The following is a 5,068-nucleotide window of genomic DNA, read 5'->3' on the forward strand; positions in this document are numbered from 1 at the left end:
TACCTTTCTAAGAACACAGACTCTGCAGGGAAACCTCCCACCAAGAAAATCAGTATTTTCCTCTCCAAACTACGGTATGCCATTCAGACAGAAGTTTTGGAAAAGTCACCTAGAAAGACTTATAAAGATGTATTATTTCTGTTTGTCAAAGTGTAGATGTGGTGAAGAAACAAAAAGGTCCCAGGTACCATCCCGCTATGCTTTTCATCCAGGAATTATATTGACTCACATATGAAAAGGGCAGCACAGAACCTGGATAGGAGCCGGATGGGATGCTGAGAACTCAATAGCATCCCCATTTCAAAAACAAACCCAACAGCAATATCACGGTCTCTACCTTTCCTGTCATGTGCTCTGGGCACCTAATTTGATACAAAGAGCTTGCTATTTGTAACATATTCTCTAAGGATTAGCTACTAAAAGCTGCTACAGGTGAAAACTTTTAATTGTTGATGTAGGTCCTTGAATACTACCAGCTAGCAGATTTCTGCTTTAGCCGCTTACCTTTCATGCGTACACACATTACCCTCAGGAGGCTAACCACAGAAAACATGTTTTATGTTAACTGGCTCTAGACCACTGTTTCCATTTCATTTTGAATTTAAAAATAAAGACAGATTCTCTGCTGACAGTTGAGCAGGCATAACCCTGACAAAGGACTATATACTGAGGATCATTTCTTCCCTTGATGATGAAATAAGCACCATTTTGGTCCAAAATACTATTCTCACCAGAAAATCCTATGGTAGCATCTAATAAAAAGGATGCAGTCTGTCAGTCAGTGTTCCTTCTATCATGAGCATCTGAAAAGCCTCATCTACCAACAAAGGGCTCCAAATCCAGCTCATCCGCTCCAGCAGTTGCCTGGTTTTTGGCATCAACATCCAGAAGAGGCAATTCCTGATTTTGCATGCCTGACAATATCATTTAGGCAACTACTTTGTGTCTGATATATGATATAAGCATTATCATATTTCTAAAGCTTTAAACTCCAGATCATATTGTGTCCCCCAGCTAGCACATATAAAAATAAAATGCTGGTAATGGCTGTTTCTCAATTTGTTCTGTTATTTAAAGATTCTCTGAAGCTTTTTTCCTCAGAAAACCTTAAACCCCCCTCATCTAATCCTCAACTAACAAGTTTAAAATTCGTACTGCTGGAGTAACAAAACTCAGAAAAGACAATTAAGCTTCAGGGAGGGAAAAAACACACACAAGAAGTAATGACTCAATTTCACTCCAAAGAGACTTCAAAAACTCTTTAGAGAACTAGCAAAAAGGCCTTTAAGTATGTTTGGCAGTACAAAGAGATAAAAACCACAACAAATGTAAAATATCAAGCTTCACAATTTCAAGTGTGTATTAAGCTGTTTATAGATGGGTATGTCCTGCTGGTATTGCCCAAAACTATGTTAGAGAAAAATTTGAATAGCTGATAAATTACTATTCTGGCTCATTTGAGCAGGTTACTCTCACAAATACTGTAAAATTCAGCACGAAATAAAATGTCAGAAACCAACTCTTTATTTATATTTGGACACTGATGTAATGATTTACTTCTCCACATGCACGTGCATTACTTTGAAATCTGTGATTTCAAGCCACTGTGTGGTTTTTTTCAAGCACAAAACTACAGATGTGGCCCATAGCAGTTTGGCGACTAAAAAAAAAAAAAAAAAGTCTCCTCTGCAACTGCATAAACATCCTCAAACTTTCAAAGACTACCTTAGAGAGTGTCAGGCAGGTGTCACTGACAGGCAAGTTTAAACATGGATATTAAACCTTCCCAGATCACGTTCTGGTTCATACTACCCTATCCATCTTCGCACTCCCAAGAAAACTCCAGGCAGTAAACAAATACATAGCAACAGGAGTCCTTACGGCAGCATTACAGGACAACGCTGGTCCTTTGAGAGACACAGAGGTTTAGTATCTTCTAAGCTTCCCTAAACCATTTTCACTTTTCTATAAATAAAGCTGCTTATCACTGTACTTAAGCCTCAGGAACTTTAATTAGACCAGGAATTCCTCTAATGATTAGATAAAGGCTGTTGCAGTGGATTGGTAACAGTCTTAAACATAAACAAAAGCATCTCTTCTCCTTTTTCCTCTTTACATACATCTTACTTGGTAAAGTAACCACTGTCAAATAAAAAAAAAAAGAAAAAAAGAAAGAAACCCCTCCTTTCAAAAGCATGTTTTACGCTTCTGTTCAGTAAGTGGAAAGGAAATCATTATATACCTCAACACACCCTCTAAGCAGCAATTCCAACTGTGCCTTGCACTTAAGGCCTAAAAATTGGAGAAGTACTAAACTTAAAAAAAAAAAGTGTAAACCAGATAAAACCTTGAAATGCTGGACTTTTCAGCTGCTTTAGAGGAGGGAAAGCAGACTTCTGGTGTCCTTAGCTCAAATATTGCAACATGCAAGACAAAGATTTACATCTGTAATAACCTCACCAGTTACAGCACTTGTTGATAAGAGTTTGCTATTTAGTACTTGTTCTAGAGTATTTATTAATGAAGCCATGTTTGTTTGACCTTGAAACATTGCTGGATTATTGCACTTGCCTGCAGCAGTGGCTGCTTCCAGAGAAGCTGCTGAGCAGCTGTGGGATCTGCCAGGAGGACAGGGTGTCACATTCTTACGTATTGTGTTTATGCACTAGCACAATCCAACTTTCCAGAGACATGAAAACTACTGTGATTTGACAGCAGCTATTTACTGCTTTGTGAACTTGGCTAGGCGACCAAAGTTACTTTTAGAGTGCGTAATCAATATGCAGATCTATTTTAAAAGCTGTGCCAAAATTAGACTTAAAAACCACACACTTTTACGCTAGTTGGGTCAAATTAATTTTATTATGCTCCGTGATGAATTGCCACCAGTGCAACATCCTATTCACTGTACATTTCAAAAATTCACATACTAAAAGTTTCAGTTCGATAAATGGAAAACTGAATGATCCATAAGTTCTTACGGATTTCATACGTACAAGTGGCTAGCTGATATTGTCTATGCACATAGAGTGTTGAGATACAAAAGCCTCATGCTAGTTTGTTAATTGCTAAGGCTATCTGGACAGTCATTTAACCAGGATATATAAGAGAGGCCTTCATTACAATGTTCAGCAACAATGCACCGGTATCATGAAACGCTATCTTCTGCTCAGAGTGCAAGTGGCGGAGTGCTGAAGCATGCAGTTATGACTAACTCAACTGCCATTGCAGTCTTTATGCCTGAAATTTACCATGTATAAACACTACTTTAAAGTAAATATTAACCTGGACACCACAGAATGAGGGTGTACTTTTTGGATGAAGAAAAAGAAATAGAAAAACCAAAAGCTTTCTTTGGCCAGTATCTAACAAATCAAAGTTTTACTCAATAATGTAACTTCAGACCTCCCAAAAGCTGGAACAGAAGTTTCATTAGTGAGCTGTGATGCTTAATTATTAACTACATAACAGAAATTCCAATTCTAGGAACATAACAGCTAAACATATCTACTAAGTAGCATGTTAGGAATACCCCTGGGCCTCATCTGCTTAATTGTAAAATGCCCTAAATGCAATAAAAATAAGGGAGCAGTGCCAGAAGTTATATGAAAGCCATACAAATATTTTCCTTATACATGAGTTCTTAACTCCTCTGCCATTAGCTACTCCAGGTGCACTTGCACTTGATCCAGCAGGAAGTGTCTCTAGCAGCAGAGGCAATATGAAAGTTACTGCAAGAAAGTGAGACCACTTGGAATTTTTTTCCCCTCAAGTTATGTGCTTAAATTACTCCTGGAAGGAAGTTAGCATCCTCTGAATTATTTAACTACAACCTTACCTCTCCCACTACTTTTCAGCAACTCTCCTTTCTTCTTATGTGACTAAATTAATTTGCTACAGACTAGGTTATAACTAGGTTAGAAATCCAAGCCATATCATGCAGGTCCAGCCTGTCAAGATCAGGTCAACACTGGGTTTCAGTCAATACAATTCCGATAACTTAAATTTACTTTGATAGCTTGACTACAGTCAAAGACCCCGGAAACTATGCATTAACTACGCTCCAAATATGACTGACTTAAACATTCTGTGTCAGATAATGTGGTTTTTAAAAAGATTTTCTACCTGAAAATTACAGTAAGAACAGTAACTAATGCTGCAGATATTAAATACCCACATAGCATAATTAGTATTCTGTAATAGGCAGATATGCCAATGTTTACTGCACTAAAAATTATAACTTATATAGGTGTGCAAGCTGTGAAATGAGAATCCCATTTTCCGTCCACTTATTCAAATACTATTCTTGTGCATTGGGTTCTTGATCTTCATCACAACCCTTGGTCTTAAAGCCAGCATATGAAGACAGAATGTTGCCATAAAGTTCAGTGCTTATTCAAAGTGTACATTCTGAGTTAATGGCTTTCTAACTTTATGGATGTAGGATTGGTGTTTCAGCATTTGTTGTGTACCATAACGCAAAGACTGCAAAGTAACACCACTTATGTTTACTTTATTAGTACACCAATGTCCTACAAATTTTAAAAAGTGATTAAACATTATTGAAGCAAGCATTAAACGCAGCCCTTCAGCCTGAAAACCACATTAAACTGATTTTTAAAATAAATCAAACTGTAGCAATTGCCAGCCTCCAGTAGCCCCCAGTAATTTACACTTCTTAATTCTGAAAGTAAGAGCTGGAAAACAAAACAAAACAAAACAACTTTGTCTGAACTTGTCTGTATTAAAGATGCCTTTACCACTATTACAATGCAAAGCCATCCTGCTTAACTTCAGGTAGAGAGTTCCCTAATTGAAGGATTTAATTACTGCTGCTGTTCAATAGCAGTCAGTATTGCTACAGTTAGGGCAAGGTAATCTTCACAACTAGCTGTGCATTTCTGCAGTGATTTTGTTTTAGATGAAGCATACTGCTAAGATCTGAACTGCAATGTTGTGATGTATTTGAAACCATGCAATAGTATAAACCAGCCTCAACATTCATGTAGCATTGCATTTGAAATGAAGGGGCTAAATGAACTAAGAGCTGCATCACTTAAAGAACATA

Source organism: Pterocles gutturalis, unplaced genomic scaffold (genome assembly GCF_000699245.1).
Source record: "Pterocles gutturalis isolate BGI_N339 unplaced genomic scaffold, ASM69924v1 scaffold15848, whole genome shotgun sequence".
NCBI classification, from domain to species: Eukaryota; Metazoa; Chordata; class Aves; order Pterocliformes; family Pteroclidae; genus Pterocles; species Pterocles gutturalis.